The 25,494-nt window shown below is 37.4% G+C and overlaps 1 protein-coding gene across 3 annotated transcripts in view; it reads right to left on the bottom strand.

Moving 5' to 3' along the window:
- The window catches only part of cdh8 (cadherin 8), a 331,679-nt gene that overhangs the window by 271,732 nt on the left and 34,453 nt on the right, over positions 1–25,494 (bottom strand). The gene's annotated exons all lie outside the window — the stretch shown is intronic.

Here is a 25,494-nt window from a genome sequence, read left to right as displayed (position 1 = left end):
CCTCCATGATGTTACTTAAATCGCTCTTTCTATTATTCATAAGAATGGGAAGTCTTTCTTGGAGCTCAATATTTCATTAAATGCCAATAAAAGTGTGAGCAAAAAAGAGGAGGGCCCGGCATCACCAAAGATTTGTGAATATTTAAGCGCAGAGAGACGCTCAGCACGGGCCTCACCACAACAACTAAAACAACAAGCGTTTGTGGCAAAGATGAAGGCAATTAGCGCCACTTAAATAACAGTTAAAAGCTTCTCACATGTTGCTGGCGTCGAGCACTCGCTGTCCCTCAGCACCTCGTTACCAGCGTGGAGGAGGAGGGAACGGGGGAGCAAAATACGCCACGGCCCGTGTTGTGAATGCGGCCCTGGCAGACAATGCTAGCGCCCGGCGCCAGGATACTTGCAGAACAATTTCAACATGCACACACGCTGGCTCGGCCACCGTCCTCATTAAGCATTCATGATTCATCTGGATTTTGTATTATAAGCGTTTGAATTTTTCATGCATTTCTTCCCTCCCTGATTCAACACACACACACAAATCACAGCACGCACACACACAGATTTAATCAAACACCGCAGGAGAAGAGAAAGTGTCACTTTCACACAGGAGGAGGCTTCAATCATAGCGCCGTACTCAGACACAAAAAGCAGCAGCTTTGTCCGAAGAATGCTGGTGTACGCACTGTTCTATGTGTGAGTTAATCTTGAAGGTGATAGAGCATCATGATATAATTGAATGAATCACCTTTTGGTGGGGTCTCCATATGTCTGTAAACTCACCTAAAATAAATGTACCCCAGACAGCAGTTTCTATGATTGACACGACATTGGATGGTCTGTCATAACTAGGGCTGTCAAAATTATCGCGTTAATTAATCACGTTAAAATATTTGACGCATTTAACTAGGGCTGCAGCTATCGAATATTTCAGTAGTCGATTAATCGATGGACTAGTTAGTTCGAATAATTGAGTAATCGGATAAGGAACATGAAAAATTCAAATACATGAGCTGAGTCTCAAAAGGTATATATATATTTTTTTCTAAATGATCTATATACAAGAAAAAAACAATTGGCTAACTTACATAGAAAACGTTCACTAGCTTAAATGCTATAAAATGCTAAAGTTTTTTTTTTTTACATTCCAATAACAAATTTTTCAGACACTTATTCCCGCAAAAAACAGTTCAATATACCTATAAACTAAATTACGAATGCAATAAAAAAAAACATTAGCTCAAACAAAAACTTAGCTTACTTTGGTCTTAACAGGGAGCAGTTGGCTCATTTGTTCAGCCATGTGAAAAGAGGCAGACCAGAGGGCAGTGAATCCACCCTAATTAATAAAACTGAATGCAAACACTTTCAAAATAAAACATTACAACGCCACTTTAAATAAACGAATACTCGAAGCAACAAAATTTAATTCGAAGATTTTTTTCTAATCGAATACTTGAGTTAAATCGATTAATCATTGCAGCACTAGTCCATATACAACAAAAGAACAATTGGCTAACCTACATAGCAAAAGTCCGCTAGCCTAAATGCTATTTTTTTTTTCCCCGCAATGCTCTTAACATATGGTTGAGACACATATTCGCACAAAAAACGGCTAAATATATCTATAAACAATTTATGATTGCATTAAAAAACATTAGCTCAAACAAAAACCTATCTTACGTTGTTCTTGACAGGGAGCAGCTGGATTCAGCACTGTGAAACGAGGCAGACCAGAGGCCAGTGTATCCACCCTAATCAATAAAACGAAATGAAAACAGTTTCAAAATAAACCATTACAATGCCACTTTAATTAAACGAATACCCGAATCAACAAAATTTAATTTGAATATTTTTTTCCAATCGAATACTCGAGTTAATCGATTAATCGTTGCAGCACTACATTTAATGCACATGCCCCACTCAAACAGATTAAAATGACAACACAGTGTCATATCCACTTGTTACTTGTGTTTTGTCGCCCTCTGCTGGTGCTTGGGTCCGACTGATTTTATGGGTTTCAGCACCATGAGTGAGCATTGTGTAATTATTGACATCAACAATGGTGAGTTACTAGTTTATTGATTGAAATTTTTACAAATTTTATTAAAACGAAAACATAAAGAGGGGTTTTAATATAAAATTTCTATAACTTGTACTAACATTTATCTTTTAAGAACTACAAGTCCTTCTATCCATGGATCGCTTTAAGAGAATGTTAATAATGATAATGCCATCTTGTTTATTGTTATAATAAGCAAATACAGTACTTATGTACCGTATGTTGAATGTATATATCCGTCTTGTGTCTTATCTTTCCATTCCAACAATAATTTACAGAAAAATATGGCATATTTTATAGATGGTTTGAATTGCGATTAATTACGATTAATTAATTTTTGAGCTGTATTAACTCGATTAAAAATTTCAATCGTTTGACAGCCCTAATCATAACACAACAACAAAAAACAACTCTTAGGATGGAGACCCAATAAAGCCGTACTGTACGCAACATGTCACTTTTGCTCATTAATATTCATGACGTTAACAATTATAGCTAGGCGGGTCAACCTCCCGTTTGTCCCTAATAGTAAATGAATGGAAATAGTGTACGACTGAGATGTTTACTGATCTAATAAACAAGCTAACAAACTATATGTTTATATAGTATTTGTAATTAAGTTTACATTTAGAGTTTGTGGAGTTATGTGTGAGTGATTCGCTATAAAAATTGTAAATATGTTGGCATTCGTAGCATTTAATCTAGCAGACTGTTGCCAGGCAAGTGGCGTACCGCACGCAACACGTCACTTTTGCTCATTAATATTCATGGCCTTAGCAACTGTTGCTAGGTGGGTCAAGCTCGTGTTTGTCCCTATGCTAAATGCATGTAAATAGTGTACGAACGAGATGTTTATTGAGCTACAGTAAACCAACCAATTCTGCCCGAAAATGATGTCCCTGGTGCCAAATTCACTGGTAAAGATGTGGAAGAATATACAAATGTTCAGTTAAAAAGATGGCTTGACTGTCGAGGCTGAAAAAGACGAGCTGACCTGATCCAGAGTTAGCTTTTTTATCCACAACTTTTTCTTGTGTGCATTGCCTTACTCCACTGACAATGACATTCTCTTGTTTCAACAATCTATCCTTTGCCACCGTATGCCCTGTCTTGCCTATATATTATATCCTCTGGTTGTCTCACATCTCTGACCGTTCTTGGGGGCAATTTACATTGCTATTGTTGTGTAGCGATCACAAATGCTACTCAGTGAAACCCAAAGAACACTTTTAATTTTTTTCATTAATAACAAATCTTAATTCTATAATTTATTTACACTTCTCCCTGACTATAGTTGAAAAGGTAGAAAATATAGAAAAGGTAACAGTGGCAGTCAGATACCATTTTAATTTTTTTTCAGGTCATTTATTGTCAGACAGAAGCAGCACGGCAAAACTCTATGCTAAAAAATAAGTAAATATCAAAAAGGCTTACCTCTTCGTCCTTGAAGGACCATTGCCCTCAACAAAATGATTACTGCATATGATATGGCTTCACCTCGCTGGCGTTAAACTGCTCTTTTGGACATCCGTGCAAGTTGATCCATTCTTCTCATTATTTCCTCAGAGTTTTTGGATTCGGGAAACGTATGAAGAAAACATCCTTCATATGTCGTAATGTCTGGAGTCGTTTTACAAGTTCCATAGCAGCATTGTTTGATTGACATGTTCTTTTTTGAAAGATTACCGGGAAAAAACAAGCATGATTTGTATGCGAATACGTGTCTATAATTTCCCACTTCCGTGTTACGATGGCGACGTCACGGTCTAAACATAGCATTCGTGCAGTACGCCATTGAACAGCACGTCATCCATATTTACAGAACCGCCCTCTCCCCCCTTTCAGGTGCCAGGGTAGAAAGAAATATTTTCATAGCTTATCTGTACCAACACATTAAACTGTAACCCACATATTACTTAACTATACCCACATATTGTGGGACTCTACCCACAGATTACTAAACTATGGGTAAAATTTAGTAATTTGTGGATTACTAAACTATGGGTATACACTATTATTACTTGATTTAACTATCTAATCGTATGTTTATTTGCATTGTTAAACAGAATAAAAGAGCTCCAGGGATGCTAGATGCTCTATTTATCTTTTATAGGGCAAGCCACTGTTTTTGGTTATTAAAAAAAAAAATATATATATATATATATATATATATATATATATATATATATATATATATATATATATATATATATAAAGATAACAATACTGACCCCGTAAAGACCTGGTGACCACATACAGGACAAAATAATGGGAACATCTAACATTTTTGCAACATAATCATTGGACATACAGTAATTGTTAAAGAATGTGATGAGGAACATTCTAATGAAGTTTGGCTGGCACAATCCCCAGACCTCAACATTATTGAGCGTTTATGGTCAGTTTTAGAGATTCAATTAAGACGTCGATTTCCAACGCCATTGCCTCTAAAAGAGTTAGAGGGTACTCTAACTGAAGAATGTCTTAAAAGTCATTTGGAAACAATTCACAAGTAGTATGAATCAATAACTAGGAGAATTGAGGCTGTAATTGCCGCAATAGGCGGACCGATTTGTTTTTGTTGATTTTTAAAAGATGTATCCATTATTTTCTTCAACCCCTGTATGTGGACATTACATTTTGGGTCATGTACTGTAGTTCATTCAAATATCTGAATTACATGACCCAAAATATGATGTCTACATGTGTGAACATCTGGTCTTTATTTTTAACATCTTAAACAATGGTAGTAATTCATGTAATGCAAAATCTACCATCTATGTTGTTCTTTTTTGTATTTTTTGAATGGCATTTTTTTGACATCGACACCGTTCGAATACTGAAATGACCGCAATTCTCATGCAACACAGGGAATTTTTCGAATGACTCCCCCCCCCCCAAAAAAGAAAAAAATGTTCGTTCCAATCTCCGCCAAAAACTTTCACATGCGTTTGTAATTGGATGGCATTGCCATGTATGCCGTTCCAGTCATTTCTATTGGCCAAAATTCCCCTTCATTTTCAATGGCAGAAAAAACATGGGTGGCTGTGATTTTTGACCAAAAACAAACATTACAGACCATTGACATTCCACTGGCGCCCGAGTAAGTCGATGCCATTGACAGCCATGCATGTCTATGGCACTGACTGCCATGTACGTCCTTGCCAATGACAGCCATGCATGTCAATTCTATTGATGCCAGTGTACTTCGATTCCATTGACAGCCATCGAAATCCATGCCATTGACACCAATGAACGTCCATGCCATTGATGGCCATGTATGTCCAGGCCATTGACGGCCATGTACGTCCTTGCCATCGATGGCCATGTACGGCCATGCAATTGATGGCCATATATGTCGATTCATTTGATGCCAATGTACTTATAATATGTAAGTCAATGCCATTGATGGCCATGTACGTCAAAATATCAACAGGGAGTGACTCTAAAATGTCCCCAAATCAACAGAAGCTGACCCTGAAATTAACCCAAATCAAAGTAAGTGACCTGAAATTAGCAGGATGTGACCGCAAGGGGTTTACCTATGAAAGCAAAGCTACCATCGCAATTTCTCCAGAAATTTTCTAGTTCTTATCATATTATTGATTTGATTATTAATCACTATTTGTTTATATTTGTATGAATAATTACAAATATAAATAAAATGCTAATGCTAAAAAATAATCAGATGAAAATTTTTGGCCAGCAAAAACCCTCAAAAGTTTGTTTTTTTAATATTTTTAATTCATAGAATTTAACTCATTGTCTGCCATTGACAGATGTATGCAGAGTCGGCAAATATTTTACCGTAGTAACAGTAGCAAAATTCAAAATTCAAAATTATATTACTCAAGTAAAAGTATTCATCCAAAATTTTACTGAAGTAGAAGGAAAAAAAGTAGTCATAATAAAGAACACTTAAGTGATAAGTGACATTGTGAGTAACTGCTTACAATGTCCGAATGTTTTTTTTTTTTTTTTAAATGGTATGATTTTTTTTCTCAGCACGTAGTCTGTATGAAATGTTATTATAATATTGTCCTATAACTAATTGCATGACTATGTTAAGCAAAAAAATACAAAAAAATCATTGAATTTCAACTAGAAATGGGTACAGAAATGAAACATTCCTTTCCAAAGTGCATGAGTGAACCCCTCTGGTGGATAAAATATATTTCCTACCATAAAAATATCCTGTTTTCCATTTCCATGGTCTATTGGTGCCAAAAAAAAAGTGGGAGAGAGTTTGAAATCCACGCTTTCGAGGAATGTTGATGGCATATTTTATTTTTGATGATGCTTTAAAGATGCAATGTAATTGAACAGGCCGGTGTGATCATAGGACTACCGACTACAAAATTGTGTGTGGTGTATTGCCACTTCTGATTGGTATAATAGAGTGATGTGATTATTTTTGCAATGTCTCACTGCTGAAACTGGTAGAGCCATTGTAAACATCTTTGGCAAAAAATAAATAAAGTCAAATCTAATATGTAAAACAGGCAAAATATATTGACTCTAGTGTAGCCCAAAGTAGCTGATTAAGGGTTGTGTTTGTTCTTCACAGATCTACTCAAGTAATAGTAAAAAGTATGGCATTGTAAAACTCCTCTTTGAAATGCATTTTTCCTAAAAGGTTACCCAAGTAAATGCAACAGAGTAAATAAATGTGTTACTTCTGATCTCTGGCTATTAACAATAATAGACGTGCAATTCTTTTATGACTGCACATGTTTCAGTGCCATTGACAGCGCTAGCCTTCCAGTCAGATGAATTGGACGTCTGGCATTGTCAATGGCACCCAATGAGTGGTTAATGGCAGTTAGACTCGGTGTCATGTATTTGTCTAGTGATGTATATTTGCCCAAACATGTTGTATAAGAGCCAACCCAGGAGTGTGCGTGGGCAGAGCCCCTCTTTCACCATTATTTCGGCTGGCCTTCTCTTCGCGTCATTAAAGTGAAATAATTCATCCACACGAAAAGGTCACCAGCGCGTTAAGACAGCAGAGAGTGAGGCCTGATGAAGAAGAGCAGGAAAAAAAGACGATGAGAAGGTGGAAGTGAGCATCAGTGATTGAGGTGAGCGACCCTCAGCGGTGATGATCATCATCATCTTTAATCGCAGGCCAGCGTGCTGATCTTCAATGAAATGTCACACATGCCACTGCACTTTGCTTGCCGCTGTGAATAACATACTCCCTCACAACAGTCATCCCGCCCTCAATACATATTTTCTCCCACATGTGCAACTAGCTAAACAAACAACAACAACAACAACATGCGTTATGGGGCAGAGAAATCCACAAATGAGACTGCCGCGACGAGACACCGATCAGCATAAGAACAGGACCGTAGCCAATTAGAATGTTTCAGATAATGATAATCTCCATTTGAATTATCACATGTGAGCCATTAGGGCCTTTTGAAATTGCTTCATCTGCTCGCCCCTGTTTGTTCATTTTTTTTCTACCGCAGTCCTCAGGGACAGTTTCACTTAGCCACTTTAATTTTGTAAGTGGACTCACAACAAAGTCTAAAGAAACCACGCCCAGTCTACTAGGTTGGTATAAAGAAAACAATTGTGCATCATACTGCCTACTGACGCCCAAATTAGCTAAAAATTAACTTCCCAATACCAATTTTATTTTCTAACACGACATTTGATGGAAATTTTTGGGTGGAACCCAAAGAGCTGGAACAGAAAATACACAAGACACTTCCCATTCATATCTGAAGGTGCTGTTTTAGTTCCACTTTGATTAGACTAAAAAAATTAGCTTGTTTTAGCAATTCTAGATGTGACTATCCTCATTTTTTTTGTTTCTTTATCTTGTTTTAATGTAGTTCTCAAGAACTCTTTCGCAAATATAACCGTGAAGTCTCTATTTTGGCCACACAAAAAATTCAGCTCTGACAAAAAATATTTAAGGAGTGGTGAGAGAGTGGCAGGAAAATGAACATGGGAAATATTTTATGATGGTATAATACATCATCAATTATTTGGACAATGATACGATATTCTACCACAATTCGATTCAATGGCCTTCAATCGATTGAATACAAAATTATGGAGACATTTAACACAATCAGCTTCAAGTCACCCAACGTAATAAAAAATACAAATAAGTTTTGATGTGTATGACAGTTTTGTTCTCCAAACACTAGATTTTTTTAACAAAGGGCCGTATAGAAATTATATTGTAAGTGTATTGCATTTTGATCGAATTACATTCAACTAGGGCTGCAGCTATCGAATATTTTAGTAGTCAATTAATCGATGGAGTAGAAATATGACAAATTAAAATACCTGAGCTGAGCCTCGAACAATACATTTTTTTTTTTAATGAGGATCTATGCACAATAAAAGAACAATTGGCTAACTTGCATTGAAAAAGTCAGCTAGCTTAAATGCTATTAAATGGTAAAGTTTTTTTTTTTTTTTTTTTTTTTTCTACAATTCTCCTAACAAATGGTTCAAACACATATCCCACAAAAAATGGCTAAATATACCAAACTAAATTATGAATGCATTTAAAAACATTAGCTCAAACAAAATCTTAGCTTAAGTTGGTCTTAACAGAGAGCATTTGGATTAAGCCATGTGAAAAGAGGCAGACCAGAGGGCAGTGTATCCACTCTAATCAATAAAACTGTAAACACTATCAAAATAAACCATTACAACGCCACTTTAATTAAACGAATACTCGAAGCAACAAAATTTAATTTGAATATTTTTTTCTAATCGAATACTCGAGTTAATCGATTAATGGTTGCAGCACTACATTCAACTGTGCTTAACGAATTGATATACAGGTAGTCCTCGGGTTACGAGCAAGTTTTGTCCCTGCGCTGGCGACATAACTGGAATTTCCGCGTAAGTCGGAATTAACCCTTTAAAAAAAAAAAAAAACTATCCAAAAAGTCCATAAGTATTTTATTTTGTTTAATGATGTGGGATACACTGCCCTCTGGTGGCAGCAGTGGGTGTGGCTGGACTGTCGCCTTGGTTTCTATGACTGAGTAGGAGGCTTGTCTGACACGGATATACAGTAGGACATCTGCCCTCTCGTTTGGCCCACACAAGACTGTAAGCTTCTTCAGCTTATATTTATTTATGTATGCATTTGTAATTAAGTTTACAGCTACAGTTTGTGGAGTTATGAGTGAGCGATTTGCTGTAAAAATTATTAAATATGTTAGCATTCGTAGCATTTAAGCTAGCAGACTTTTGCTAGGCAAAATAGGCTATTTTAATCTACTATATTTACATTTTGATCAGACGAGATGGACGTTTGAACACCAATTGTTTTGTGTCATTTGTTTTATTGTTAAAATGTGTCTTGTTTTGAACATAGGTGTATATAAGTGTGCTATAGCTTTACAAATTGTCAAAAGTGAAGGAAGGATAAAGCTTCAAAAACCACATTTGCCTTGTTTGCTGTCTGTCAAGCTGATAACTTCACATTTAGTGAGGACAGAAAACGTCAAGTTAAATAAAGTTAAAAATAAGTGTAGTGAGAGACAACTGGAGACAACGGCGGACGAGACTCCGGCGTCGTAAAGTTGAAACAATTAAGTCGAGTCCATTGTTACCCAGGGACTACAAAAAGGTACAAGTGACATTTGCTAACTTAATTCCATACAATCTTATTTATTACTATTATGACTATAATTACCGTATTGGCCCAAATATAAGACTGTATTTTTTTGCATTGAAATAAGACTGAAAAAGTTGGGGTCGTCTTATATTCGCGGTCTACACATTATACCCATTCACGATGCTAGATGGCGCCAGATATCATTGAAGCGATGTTCTGTCATGACCGACCTCAGCTACTCTCAAGTTTAACCAGTTTGCATTATTTTATTGCAATGTTTTTCCTTATTCAGATTTGTTTCAAGACTACAGTTACAGTTTGACACTTTGATGGTTAATGCAGTTATTGCAATTTTGTTGTTTTATCACAATTGATTGGTTTATTTACATTTCAAAAACCAGAAACCATTCATTTATGAATGTGATTGCACTTTAGTTGACATATTTAAATGTTCAGATATTAAGATTTGAATGAGGCAAAATAGCATGCTTTTTTTCTCAAATATATTGTTATTAGGGGTGTGACAAAATATCTAAATGGTGATATATCATGATACTTTATCGATATGCACCTGCCAAGAATCGAGATATCGTTTTAAAAAGGTGTCAATGTTAAAAAAAAAAAAAAAAAAGGGAACCAACCAGTTGCTATCAAAATCTTCAAACATAATAGTGTCTCAGTTAACTCTATGGTTGCCATTGATGGCGCTCAACACCCAATCCATTTAGACTGGGCGGGTCGAACGAACGTTCATTGATTCGAAACCAGAGCATTCACAGTCACTCTTTCTGATTTCCAGGCCATTTACAAGTCAATTTCTTTTCATTTTAGTGCATTTACAGGTCGCTTCCCATTGAGTTTGAGTCACTGCCTATTCATTTGGAAGATTCCTGGGCCACTTCCTGTTCCGTAACCCAAAATCAAAAGGAAGTGACTCAAAATCATTAAAGTAAGGATCTGAAATGCTCCAAAATTACCTCGTTGCCTTGGCATTGGCTGCCACTGATGGCCATAGACGTTCAATCCGTTTGAAGTGGGAGGGTTGGCAGCGAATGAACGAATGTTCATTCGCTGCCAACCCTCCCAGTTCAAATGGATTGGATGTCTACTAGTGGTAAACTCATTCCAATTCACAACAGAAGCTTATTTTCCTGTTTATTAGTCATTTTGTAAAATATCTTAGGTTGATTTCCTGACCAATGTATCGATAATCATTGTATGGCCATATCGTGAGATCATCGTTATCGTAAGCTTTGTATCGCAAATCGTATCATATCGTGAGGCACCAAGAGGTTCCCACTCCTAATTGTTATATTCATGTTTAAGATGTACCGTAATTATTTTCAGTTTAAAAATTAATTTGGTGTTCAAAAAGTCTTTTTTCAAACTTGAGTCTTGAAAAAGAGGGGGTCGTCTTATAATCAGGGCCGTCTTATATTCGGCCCAATTTGGTATAAAGATACCCACTGACACCTCTAGTTAATCCTGTCTTTTTGGGTGACAGTTGCCACTCCGTGCCACTCTGGTGGATCCGCCTCTGCCCCAGAGCTATTTTTTGTCAGAAACAAAACATTCGGTAGGCTTGTACATGATGAGTACATCCAGAAAAAAAAAAGAACCCATGCATGTAAAGATAAAGGAAGTTTGAAAGAGTCATTTTTAACCTATTTGGCACGATAGAAAACCCAGTACATATTAAATAAATATACATACACACACACACACACACATATATATATATATATATATTAGGGCTGTCAAAATTATCGCGTGAACGTAATTAAATTTTTTTAATTAATCATGTTAAAATATTTGACGCAATTAACGCACATGTCCCGCTCAGACAGTATTCTGCCTTTTGGTAAGTTTTACAGCAAGGTTTGTTGTGCTGTCTAACAGCGAACTCTTGTGGTCGCTTTGCGACATGGTTTATTGCTTTCTTGCCAGTTCAATATGACTGCACGACGTCTCGGGCTGATGCCTACGTTGTAATGTTGTGCTTATATGATCCTTGGACAAGATTTGTCCGTAAGTATGGTTGTTGTAAAGAATGTACATATTATGTTAGTAAGCGAAATGTTATATTTTTTGTTTGAGACGCTTTTTGTTTATGTTTAGTGAACCTGTATAGCGTGCTAAGCTAACGTTGTTGCTAATGCAATGCTTGTGTACTTTTTTTTTGTAGTAAGAGGACAGTGGTTTGAGGCCATTTTATTAATAAATCAGATGAAAAAGAAAGAAGTCTCATTATTAAGGCGTCGTTCACTAGCTGTCTAGCTTTGGAAAAAGTAGACGCTTCGGAGTGAGGACAGCATAGACAGGTTTAAATGACAGTAGAGTGAAAGGCCCATTACAGTCCTTATGTACTGTATGTTGAATGTATATATCCATCTTGTGTCTTATCTTTCCATTCCAACAAATTATTTTACAGAATATATATATAATTTACAGAAAAATATGGCATATTTTATAGATGGTTTGAATTGTGATTAATTGCGATCAATTACAATTAATTAATTTTTAATCGTTTGACAGCCCTAATTATATATATATATATATATATATATACATATATATACAGTGCCTTGCAAAAGTATTCGGCCCCCTTGAACCTTGCAACCTTTCGCCACATTTCAGGCTTCAAACATAAAGATATAAAATTTTGATTTTTTTGTCAAGAATCAACAACAAGTGGGACACAATCGTGAAGTGGAACAAAATTTATTGGATAATTTAAACTATACAGCTGCAAGTCGCTTGGGGTATGTTTCTATCAGTTTTGCACATCGAGAGACTGACATTCTTGCCCATTCTTCCTTGCAAAACAGCTCGAGCTCAGTGAGGTTGGATGGAGAGTGTTTGTGAACAGCAGTCTTCAGCTCTTTCCACAGATTCTCGATTGGATTCAGGTCTGGACTTTGACTTGGCCATTCTAACACCTGGATACGTTTATTTTTGAACCATTCCATTGTAGATTTGGCTTTATGTTTTGGATCATTGTCCTGTTGGAAGATAAATCTCCGTCCCAGTCTCAGGTCTTGTGCAGAAACCAACAGGTTCAAGGGGGCCGAATACTTTTGCAAGGCACTGTATGCAACCTTTCGCCACATTTCAGGCTTCAAACATAAAGATATGAAATTTAATTTTTTTGTCAAGAATCAACAACAAGTGGGACACAATCGTGAAGTGGAACAACATTTATTGGATAATTTAAACTTTTTTAACAAATAAAAAACTGAAAAGTGGGGCGTGCAATATTATTCGGCCCCTTTACTTTCAGTGCAGCAAACTCACTCCAGAAGTTCAGTGAGGATCTCTGAATGATCCAATGTTGTCCTAAATGACCGATGATGATAAATAGAATCCACCTATGTGTAATCAAGTCTCCGTATAAATGCACCTGCTCTGTTATAGTCTCAGGGTTCTGTTTAAAGTGCAGAGAGCATTATGAAAACCAAGGACCACACCAGGCAGGTCCAAGATACTGTTGTGGAGAAGTTTAAAGCCGGATTTGGATACAAAAAGATTTCCCAAGCTTTAAACATCTCAAGGAGACCTGAGACTGGGACGGAGATTTATCTTCCAAAAGGACAATGATCCAAAACATAAAGCCAAATCTACAATGGAATGGTTCAAAAATAAACATATCCAGGTGTTAGAATGGCCAAGTCAAAGTCCAGACCTGAATCCAATCGAGAATCTGTGGAAAGAGCTGAAGACTGCTGTTCACAAACACTCTCCATCCAACCTCACTGAGCTCGAGCTGTTTTGCAAGGAAGAATGGGCAAGAATGTCAGTCTCTCCATGTGCAAAACTGATAGAAACATACCAAGCGACTTGCAGCTGTAATTGGAGCAAAAGGTGGCACTACAAAGTATTAACGCAAGGGGGCCGAATAATATTGCACGCCCCATTTTTCAGTTTTTTATTTGTTAAAAAAGTTTAAATTATCCAATAAATTTTGTTCCACTTCACCATTGTGTCCCACTTGTTGTTGATTCTTGACAAAAACTTAAAATTTTATATCTTTATGTTTGAAGCCTGAAATGTGGCGAAAGGTTGCAAGGTTCAAGGGGGCCGAATACTTTTGCAAGGCACTGTATATATATATATATATATATATATATATATATATATATATATATATATATATATATATATATATATATATATATATACACATATACATACATATGAAGAACCCACCCTCAAAAACCCAAAAAAATTTTGGTCCTAAATTTCTACATTAGGAACTCAAGCACTGATATAATATTGCTCCGTTGTCAGCTGTGATTTGAATCTTCCTCTTTTACACCATTTTGGCAAGACTGAATAAATACCTCATAGCCCGGACAATACATTTTGAAAATTCTTCTCCATAGCCAATTATACTCTGCAATTTAATATTTTTTAGCCATGCTGATCATGAATAGACCCTCAAACAAAGTTTCAAGACCCCATTCTTGATTGGAAAAAAGAAGCTATTTCGGTACTACGGGTTTTTGCTCAACAGACAGATGGATAGTACACAGTAAATAAAGTCCAATTTGCCACAAGAGTAGCCAGACAAACAGTGCATAAGGGGAGTATTGCAGTGACAGTGACTATATAATGCCATGTTGATGAATTTAATAAATCCAGTTATAATTCATGCTATTTGGCCAGCAATTTAGATGGCAGATTCTTAAACAAGCAGAAAAAGTGCACAATGTTTATTTTTCATGCTCTCAGTCACATCACTTTAGACATATAATTACAGCCAGTTGTTCATTTTCAGCGAGTACTTGAAGAGGGTTTAAGTCGTGCTAAATGCATCTTTGGAAGCTTCTGAGAGCATATCATGCAAACAAAGACACAGCCGTGATTACCTCTGCCAAGGAAGAAGGGGTTTTAGTCGCCTTGTTTGTTTGTTCGCTATACTGTATTGCAGGATTATAAGGGAGGGAAAAAATGCTCCACCGATTTTGACCTAAGTTTTTGTGCCAGGAACTGATTAAACTTTGAGTCCAACTGTGCCAATTTTGAGATCACAATGGTTTACATGGCAGTGTCAAGGAACATGAAGTGTACATTAACGTTTTTTATTGGTCGATAGACCTGTCAGGGTGTCATTGTGTGCAGAGTGAACTATATGCTGCTACAAATGATTGCTCCCCTGTCATTATTACCCACACCGTCATACTTTAATGTTATTGCCCACACATTTTGTGTCCTGTGGCAGCCATTCTTTAACACCGTGAGGGGTGCGCTTGCATTGCTCTACTTGCACGACTCATAACTCTAAGCATTGTTATGCATAGAGAATTTTTATGTACACATGACACGTGCAGTCAAGTAGCAAAATGACTCACAATGAGTAATTAAGTTGGAGTTCAAATGCTTGTGTTAAAGAAATAATCTGAGCATAGTAGACAATAGGGCTACAGCTATCAAATATTTTAGTAGTCAATTAATCGATGGACTATTTAGTTCGAATAATCGAGTAATTGGATAAGGAACATAATAAATTAAAATACCTGAGATGAGCCTCAAACGGTATAGATATTTTTTTTAAATGAGGATCTATGTACAACAAAAGAACAATTGGCTAATTTACAAAGAAAAAGTCTGCTAGCTTGAATGCTATAAAATGCTAAAGTTTTTGTTTTTTCTTTCACTGCTCTTGACAAATGATTCAGACACATATTCCCACAAAAAAACAGCTAAATATACCTATAAACTAAATTATGAATGCATTAAAAAACATTAGCTCAAACAAAAACTTAGCTCATGTTGGTCTTAACAGGGAGCATTTGGATTCAGCCATGTGAAAAGATGCAGACCAGAGAGCAGTATGTCCACCCTAATCAATAAAACTAAATGCAAACACTTTCAAAATAAACCATTACAACGCCACTTTAAACGAATAATCTAAGCAACAAAATTTAATTTGAATATTTTTTTTCTAATCGAATACTCGAGTTAATCGATTAATCGTTGCAGCACTAGTAGATATATAGATTTAACACCTTACTTATGAGTAAAAACAAGTACCGCAGAGGCGATTGTTTTAAGACTGCAAGGAAAGTTTCCCCTAAAATGTCAAGTGATCAAATGTATATTGTTGTGTGTACATGTCATTGACCAAATATGCGCTACTATGTGCTCAACTTTTGTTCAGAATCTGCTTCATATTACTGACGCGCACGCACATGCAAGGAGTGGGGGGGGGGCGTAGGGTGCTTGAGTGCCTGCCCCTTTGCCCCTACATGCCAAAAGTGCCTCTTTTGACTTGGCTTTTTTCTGTCAAAATACATTTTGCCATGTGGCAAAATGTATTTCGACTTGTGGCATTATTTTTTGGTATGTGGCAAAATGGATTTTGGTTTGTGGCATTTTTTTTTTTTGTTATGTGGCTTTTTTTTTTTTCCGGGTATAAGGCATTTTTGCAGGCCATAGACGTCCATGCACATCCAAATTTTCCATTCATTTTAAATGGCAGAAAAACATGTGGCTATGATTTTTGACCATACACTTTTTACACCATACACCATTACAGTGCAATGACATTTAACTGGCACCCATTGACGGATGTGAACGTTCAAAAAAATCACAGCCACACGTTTTTCTGCAATTTAATATGAACGGAAAATTTGGATCCGCATAGCCATCAATGGCATGGTCGTGCATGGCTTGCAAAAATGCGGTATACCCCACAAAAAATGCCACATACAAAAAACAAAAACAAAAAAAAAGAAAAGAAAAAAAGCCGCTCACCAAAAACCATTTTGCCACATCCCCCCAAAAATATAACATGTCAAAATACATTTTGCCACATGGCAAAAAATGCCACATGGCAAAAAAAATGCCACATGGCAAAATCCATTTTGCCATGTGCTAAATACCATTTTTGGTTCTCGCTGTCACTCCATTTTCAACAGTTTTGGTACAACAGAAATCCCAGTATATTTTGAAAAGAGCCAGTTTTACTTTGCAACATGTTCTGAACCGGTTCATGAGAATTTCCACAAAAATATCAAGAACGCATCCACAAAACACAACAAAAAGTCTGCCATTTTATTCCTAAATTTCTACATTAGGAACTCAAGCGCTGATATAATATTGCTCCATCGTCAGCTGTGATTTGAATCTTGTTTTGACTCGGCTTTTTTTTTTTTTATTATTAAAAAAAAAAAAAAAAAAAACATTTTGTACTGGCCGACTGTGCAGGCACCCCACCGAGTACTTTATTTGAACACCAAAAACACCTTCAAAAAAAGAATACATTTTTTAAAAAGCCATCTGTGTGCCGCTACGCTGGCGCATAATCCCCTCCCCCCCGCCCCGCCCCTGTACGCTGTTCCTCTGTGACCTGGGTGTGTGGTGAGGAGTCTGACGACATCTGGTAGTTGAAAAAAAACGTTGTTACCCTATTAAACCGTGTTGAGCAAGTACTGTAGTCAAAATTCGAACACCAGGTTTATTGTGGGATTTGAAAAAAATAATATGTAATTTTCTCTTATATAGTTTTCTACTTCTTCTATCTACTAATAATGAATCACCCCCCCCCCCCCCACTCTCTATAGGCAACCATATTTGTCCATTCTCTTCACAAATTATCTAGAGAGGTAAACATCTTTAAGTTCTCTAATAATAAAATAATACTTTTGAAAAAAACTGCTGTTGGTGGCTCAGTGAACATCTAATTTGGTTTGTTCTCAGAGGAACAACAAGTAGAGTAAGGAAGTTTTGATCTAGAGGTTGAAGGAAGAAAAGAGGCAAAGAATGACTGAGTCACAGCTAGAAAGTGTTGATGACAGTGTTGATTTCTATTCAGTGTTCCCCCCTTCCATTTAAAGTATGTCAAAGTCACAGCCAAGTATACTGTAAAGCTGGTTAAACAGGAAATTATGTTGTTGTAAATTTTTGTTCATGTGCACCTTTTGATCTATGAGCACCTGCCCCATCGGTCTCTGCACAGCCCTGCTGATGCGGGTTTGGTTTTATTCTTTTGTGCAGCTTCAGAGCGCTTTAAACTAGGGTTGTCCTATATTCGCCAATAATATCGGCCGATAAAAGCATTTTAAAATGATATCAGTTAATATCAGCAGTGGTTATTCATGATCTATTTTGAGCCAATATGCACATGCCAGTGCTGTCATGTCCACTTCGTGCCCGCCTTTGATTCTAGTGTTTTGACTCCCCCCAGCTGGCGCTTAGATGTAATTACATTTGATAATCCCAGCTGATGTAATCATATGTCGACGCGAGCTCATTGCAAATAGAGAGAGCTAAATAGACGAGCCAACGTCTGCAGGCAGTGGAAAATAGCTGCTCTTGGCATCTCGCCACGTTGTTTGTGCCTTATACAAGCATCGTTTGTAAGTTATATTCTTCCTTTGTTTTATATTCATGAGCGTTGTGTAGTATATTGGAGATGTGTATATTTCGTTGTGTTTGCATTTGTGGTAAAATGTAGTAAAATTATTTTATCGACTCGTGGTGTATGGTTTGTTTTATTTGTGACTTTATATAATATTATTGACGCAATATTTTGTTGTTTTTAGTTTTGCAAAAAAGTATCAGTGCCCTTGTCAATATCAAGATGACCACAGTAAAGCCAGTTCAACTTTACTCCAGCGTCTGACTTCTGTTTAGAGCCTGATTTGTTCGCTCTGTCGATTTGTGTACCCACATATATACTGAGGACAGAATAAGTGCCTTATTGGCACTTTGTACTTGATCCAAATAACTTATGTTTGCACTATTTTGAGTTCAACAATAAATATAAGCTGCTTTCGGACTCTAGCAACCTGAGTACTTAGTTCCTATAACTATAGGCCTCTCCACTCCAGTAGTTATAGGAACTATCCTTCACCAGGCAGCTGTGTTTGCATATGGGCACTGCGCTTGATACAAAGTTTGTTAACGCAGACCCGATTTACGACTCTACACCGTAGCCTGACGTGCACCTCCAAAAATCCTAACTACACGTCACGTCAGTGCTCGTGACGTGAACATCGAAGAATTGTGATTGGTCCGCTCAGAACATTGTTTCCAGTTTAGCACAACAACACCAACGTTTATAAACATTCGCAAATGTCTTCTGTGTCGCCGACGCTTCAACATTTGTATAATCAACATTTGTTGTTCAATATTGATTAGCTGCAGCTGCAAATACACACATTCCATCTCCGTTGCCATTACTTTCAATGACCAGAGGAAAACTATAGGAATTCGACAAGAGTCCCTCAAAACCGTACAAAGACAAAGCCACACCCCTCTAGTGGCATGGCAGTGAATTACAGAGCAATATGTTCCCTTGACGCAGAACTTCGAATGTGCATTGACTGCGCTGGGTCTACACCATCACTGGAACGCAGAAGCAGAAATTAGCCTTTACAGTAAAAGCAAGTACCGGTATGCACCATTAAATGTAATTCATTAACTCATTTGCTCTCAAAAACATATAAATACGTTCTATTTTTTATTGTTTGTGTCCCAAAGACGTATTTAAATGTCTTTTACGTTTTTTTTTTGTTTTTTATATATATGAGACATCTCTGGGTTCTGATTCAACTGAGCTCCAAAGCACAAAGCTGAAAATCCATTTTAAAGCTATAAAACTGCCCACTGGAGGACGGTAGCCCATTTGGTAAGACCCGCAACCCGATTCAATGGCAACGAACGGCTGGGTCACACGGCCGGGGCGCCGGCTGAAGGATGCCAGGCGGCGGACTACCGAGCAGAAAAACCGAAAGGAAGCCCGGGATGCCAGGTGCTGGACAACAGAGCAGAACGACCGGGACCACCAGTGCAGCAGACGACGTTGTTGAGTCCGTGCTGCTCGCCAAGCAGACCCCGCAGAGACTCAAAAAAATCCATCTTTTTGAGACAGGCGGCGATGAGGGAAAAGTTGACCCGGCTGTCACGGCCACAACAGTGTCATCTCTCAGTTACCATATTGGCCCGAATATAAGACGGCCCTGATTATAAGACGACCCCCTTTTTCAAGACTCAAGTTTGAAAAAACGACTTTTTGAACACCAAATTAATTTTTATAGAGAAACAATTACAGTACATCCGAAACAAATAAGTAAAACAATATACAGTGGTACCTCTACATACGAATTTAATTCGTTCCAGGACCTTGTTTGTAAGTCGAAATGGTCGTATGTCGAGCAGGATTTTCCCATAGGAATACATTATAATTCCATTAATTCGTTCCAAAGCCTAAAAACATACACTAAATTCTTAATAAATACTGCTGGCACTGTTACAAATGGCAATTAAACATAGAAAAACAAATAAGTTATAAATAAATAAGTCAGAATAATATAATAATAATAAGAATAATTAATAATTATTCCTGTAAATAATGTAACGAATTGGATTCTAATATGGCGGACACTTTTTACTGTCCCTGAACGCACCGCGAAGCTGACGTCACGGTGAGATAGGTCGGTGCGGTAGAGATAATACTTTCGTTTTCTTGAGAGCAGTCAACTGCTTAAGACAATGGGCGTTTTGTGTTGGATAAGTTCTTAAATAAATGATAAAAACGTGACGAAGCTGGCGATTTCCTTGGCAATGTTACCACAATAATAATTGTCACCTTAACTTATAAATAGTGGCGAACGGTGGTCGGAAGAGGACCATGGAACTGTATTGTTGAGCCAGTTCAGGGACGCGCACACCAAGCTCATATTTTTCTATAACTTGCATCTTCATTTGCATCACTTTTTTCCTTGTTTCTCCAACTGTATCAACTTTTTTTGAAAACTGTGTTGATTTCTCACACAAGAAAATCCACCGTGCGTTCGTTTGCAGTGCTGTCATGTCGTCGTATTTCGAGCAACTCGTCGGATGTAGAAACAAATGGCGGCTCAAATTTTACGTCGGATGTCGAAAAGATCGTGTGTCGAAGTGATCGTATGTAGAGGTACCACTGTATTTGAGAGAAAAAGCATGTTATTTTGCCTCATTCATATCTTAAAATCTGAACATTTAAATATGTAAACTAAAGTGCACTCACATTCGTAAATGAATGGCTTCTGTTTTTTCAAATGTTAATAAACCAATCTATTGTTATGAAACAACAAAATTGCAATAACTGCATTAACCATCAAAGTGAAGTCTACCTGTAACTGTAGACGCTTCAATGATATCTGGCGCCATTTAGCGTCGTGAATGGGGAGCGTAGCTAAGATCTGTCATGAAAGAACATCGCGTCAATGATATCTGGCGCCATCTAGTGTCGTGAATAGGTATGACGTCTGGACCGCGAATATAAGACGACCCCCCTTTTTAATTCTTAATTCAATGCAAAAAACACCATGTTATATTCAGGCCAATATAGTAGTTATGTGTAAATGACTTGTTACTTTTCTATCAAAAGCTCTATTTGTCTTGTTGTTCATGTTATTTTGGAAAAGGAAAACATTAATCAGATGTTTGGGATGTAACTAAAGCAAAAAATAGCTGTGTTAAAGTCAAAGTTATGTTTGAAATGTATAGTTTCACAAAAAGCTCATTTTTTTCTGTTTTTTCATCAGGAATTGCTCAAACTAAACTATTTTCTAATGCTGTTTTCTAAAGAATGGGAAAAAAAATAAGAAACTTACTTTTTTTCCTGCTGAAAGAAGAGAATCTACCATAATTTCCCGAATACAAGGTGCACCCGTGTATAATGCGCACCCCAAATTTACTTGTAAAATCTAGGGGAAATTATTGTACCCGTTTATAACGCGCACCTTAATTTTAGCACCAATAAATAGAAGAATACAAGAAAACAGAGCTCATGTACAGATACAGAAATGTCATTTTACTGACTGGTGAAACACAGCACAAGCATAGCACATTGGTAGTTCAAAACATTACCAAAACTGACAATATTTAAGGTAATATTATGATTTGACAACTTCTCCAACGTACCAGAATCTAGGCGAAAACAAAACAGATGTGACTTTTCTTTTAAAGGCTGCTGTATAACTTGCTCGTTTCATCATGATGAATAAATGTTTCTTCCATGGATTGATATAAAATGAAAGTGAGAACATAAGTCAGAAATCCGTGAGAGCTCATTGCCGTCAACACGACAGTAACAATAGGAACTATTGTTATTTGGGTTCGAGTTTCCCAAGGGACAGATATAGTTGACGGACACACACAGGAAGTCTGTTGTTACGTTTGTTATGGTCCAAGTTGCGGAGCTTTAATAAACGTTGACTCAAATGAGTTCAAGAAACTAAATTCTGTGCTTTATGAAGAGTGAAAAAAAAGCAGAATTTAACACAGACGAAATCATTCGGCCGATTAGAGTGAAGTATTACCGAAACAAAATGGTGACGTCACGTACCGTAATGGTCGGCAGAGGGTCGCCGCATACGTTTCTTCAACACAACGTGACCATGTCAATAAAAAAAAAAAAAAATCCATATATATATGTATATATATGTAATATATATATATTCCTCTCTCCATCCATGTACCCGTTTATAATGCGCACCATGATTTTACAAGTTAATTTTAGGGAAAAAAAGTGTGCGTTATATTTGGGAAAATACGGTAATCTCTTTTTTTGTGGATTCCATGTTTATATAACAATAGAACAGAATGTTCTGTGGGCCTTGCAAAATGAGTCAAAATCCAGTAAAACGGCCGGGAGCGAAGGAGGTGAAAATGGCTGGGAGTGAATGAGTTAAAAAAGTAAACATGTTTACTCTCAATCATACACATCTAAATGTTTAATAACAATTTCAGGCTGGCCATAAGTAATGAGTGCTGAAGCTTCATGTATAACCACCATTTCCTCCTTAACTCACTGATAGCCATTGTCAGGGATAGATGTCTAATCAATCCGAACTGGGAGGGGCTGGCATTGAATGATCACTGCCAGCCCCTCCCAGTTCAAATTGATAGGCATGCCTATTGCCATGTATGGCACTGCAGTAATTGTATTTTTATATTTCTCATGACTATATCAAAGGCACTGCAAAAAAACATAGAGACCTTTTTTTTTTTCCAAAGAGTGAAAATCGTGTTTCTGGGGTGGCATATCGCAAGGCCTTGTCGTGGCCGCCAGCTCTCTTGTGTGTGCATCAGTTGCAATAATAATTTAACAAGAAAGCACAGCCATTCACACAGCTCTGAAGTCCCCAAGCCAAATAATAAGCTTGCCTCTATTACTCACATCTGCGGCCCGGGGTGATTAAATCCAGGTTGTCACACTGGGTTGGATCGGTGGGGGGGTCGTCAGTTCCCTACGGCATTGCTAATTCATAAGGCGCGGTCTCGTCGGACGCATCCTCGCGATTAGCTCTATGCCATGTTTAGCGTTTGACAACTCCTCATCCACCCCAACTTACCGCCTACCATCTAAACTACTGGGCTGTGTGGGGGTGGATCACTTAGCCTGCTAAATCATCTGGCACTCTGCCTTGAACTTTGCTCTGACTAATTTATAGGAATTAAAGCAGCTCACCTCACACGCTCGCCTGGCGCATCGCTTTGCCTAAATGAGGTTGCTTTTATTGTGTATTTGCTGCAGTGCAGGCCAACAACAAGGCTAAAGCAATCCTATGGTTAGCAGCACCCTCATACACATGTACCGTATACACTCAGAAGGTATGATCTTGTCGAGTGGAGATATTTTAGTTCAGGTCAGGGGTGCCCAAGTCCGGTCCTCAAGAGTCTATATCCAGTTGTTTTCCATGTCTCCATTTTAACACACCTGGATCAAATAGCTCATTAGTAAGCAGTGCAGGAGCCTGATAACGATCTTGATTATTTGATTCAGGTGTGTTGGACGAGGGAAACTAGGAGATCCTAAACGCGAAGTCGGGGGGAAAAAAACTGTACCACTTCACGAGTTGCTTTAATCTGATGGCGCTCAAGACAACATATTGATGACACAATAATGAAGTTAAATTAAGTTTGTTTGAGGTGCCATGTATTTTTTTTTCTCATACGTTAAATTAGCTTAATGAATTGATATTTTTTATATTGCCTTTCAGCAAGGATGTAACTGAAGAAGGCAGTTACAGTGTGTGCAATTTATGTCAGCTGTAATTTTTCGTCCGCTTTTCAATCGCTTATGAAAAGACAGGTTTGCTGGAGGTCAAAATGTCCTTAAATGGTCAAAATAAAAGACAATTAATTGTCGCTATTAACCATCTTCGTTGTTTACATTCGCTGGGAACGCTTCGAGGTCGCAACTGGGACAATCTGAGTGAGATAAGTGCGATTTCCCACCGTCCTCAAATGCAGCAAAAGTGTTCGGGTTGGTTTTTCTGTTGTGTCAATAATGGACGATTTATATGAAGAAAATGTTTATTATTTAAAGAAAGGAACATACAACATCAGTACTGATGTTAAAAGTAAGCATGCAAAGGATAAAAAAAGATTAATAAATAAAAAAATAAAATAAAATAACAAGCCATAAGACATTAAAAGGCTTGAGTCTGACTCAGGGTTAAAAGCCTGGGAATAAAACTGTTTTAAAATAATAATAATAATAATAATTTAATGTCTGAGCGACAGGTGTGCGCGCACGTTTGCTGTTTTTTTAACTTTTCACATTTAATTGTTAATAATCATCTCTGTGTGTGATATCATCAATCGCTTTACCGATGCATTTTTAAACTTGCACTTTTAAGCGAACGCATTACTACGACTCTTAAGAACAACTGTAACACTTTTAAACAAGCATTTTACAGGAGAGCACGGCTCTGAGCGTGTATTTCGACTCTTCGGCCAATCATATCGCGAGAATAACCTAACGTTACTGTCAAGCGCATGCCCCCCGAACACATTATGCACCCGAGTTGATAGTGCACCTACACTGGACTTGAGCATCCCTGGTTAAGGTTAATGTGGCAAGCAGGGGCAGTGCATTGGTGAGGTGGGGCGGGGACGGACTGTGTGCTAGCACCCAGACCCAGGCCTCCCGGGGCCCGGTTTTGGGGCATAAATGGGGTCTGAGTCGGCAAGGGTATGGTTTAGAAATAAATGGTAAATGGAGTTACACTTGTACAGCGCCTTTCCACCTTTCAAGGCACTTTTCGGATTCAGATCGCAAATCATTTCCAAATTCATTTAAAATGTCCACTTCTAAGAAAATGGATGGCTGTTTTTTTTCGTGGTTTGACTCTTGATAAACATGCCAACCAAATTTCATGCTGCTATGATGTCAAACTGACCCCAAGAACTAATTTTCAAAATCTGAAAATGCTGATGTTAAAAACATAACTCTTAAAAACAGTTAAAAACAGTCCCTCATTCACTATTAAAAATACCAGGAAGGCACACCTGCAAAAAGTTATGACTAGGGCAGTGTTTTTTTTGGCAGCCATTTTAATTTTTATCTTAGTCTTAGTTTTTTGGACGAAAATACTTGTTAGTCTTAGTCGTATTTTAGTCATTTAAAAATGTATTCGTCTTCCTCTAGTTTTAGTCAACGAAAACTCAGACAAATTTATTGTAGTTTTAGTCAACAATTCTAAAAATGTTCTCGTCCATAAACTTCAAAAGTTGTAGTCCATAAATAAATAAACTCAGCTGGATGCCACGGACTGTATATAAAATAGTTTCCAAGACTTTAAAAAGACACTAAGTCACCCCGCTAAATGCGAACGCTAATGCTAACACAAATGCAATGCAAATTCGTATGCTATGCTAACGCTACAGGTTAGTTTAGTGTGTGATGATCACTCAGCACAGAACTTTAAAGGTGACAACAACATGTCATATCTAGCCAAGATAGGAAGAAAAAGCCTACCAAGGAGCACCTGACACATATGTTTCACAAAAGGAGCCTGGAACCAGGGGCGGACTGGTAATCTGTAGCTTCTGG

This window comes from Corythoichthys intestinalis, chromosome 1 (genome assembly GCF_030265065.1).
Source record: "Corythoichthys intestinalis isolate RoL2023-P3 chromosome 1, ASM3026506v1, whole genome shotgun sequence".
Lineage (NCBI taxonomy): Eukaryota > Metazoa > Chordata > Actinopteri > Syngnathiformes > Syngnathidae > Corythoichthys > Corythoichthys intestinalis.
This window is presented reverse-complemented; position numbering and strand designations above follow the sequence as displayed.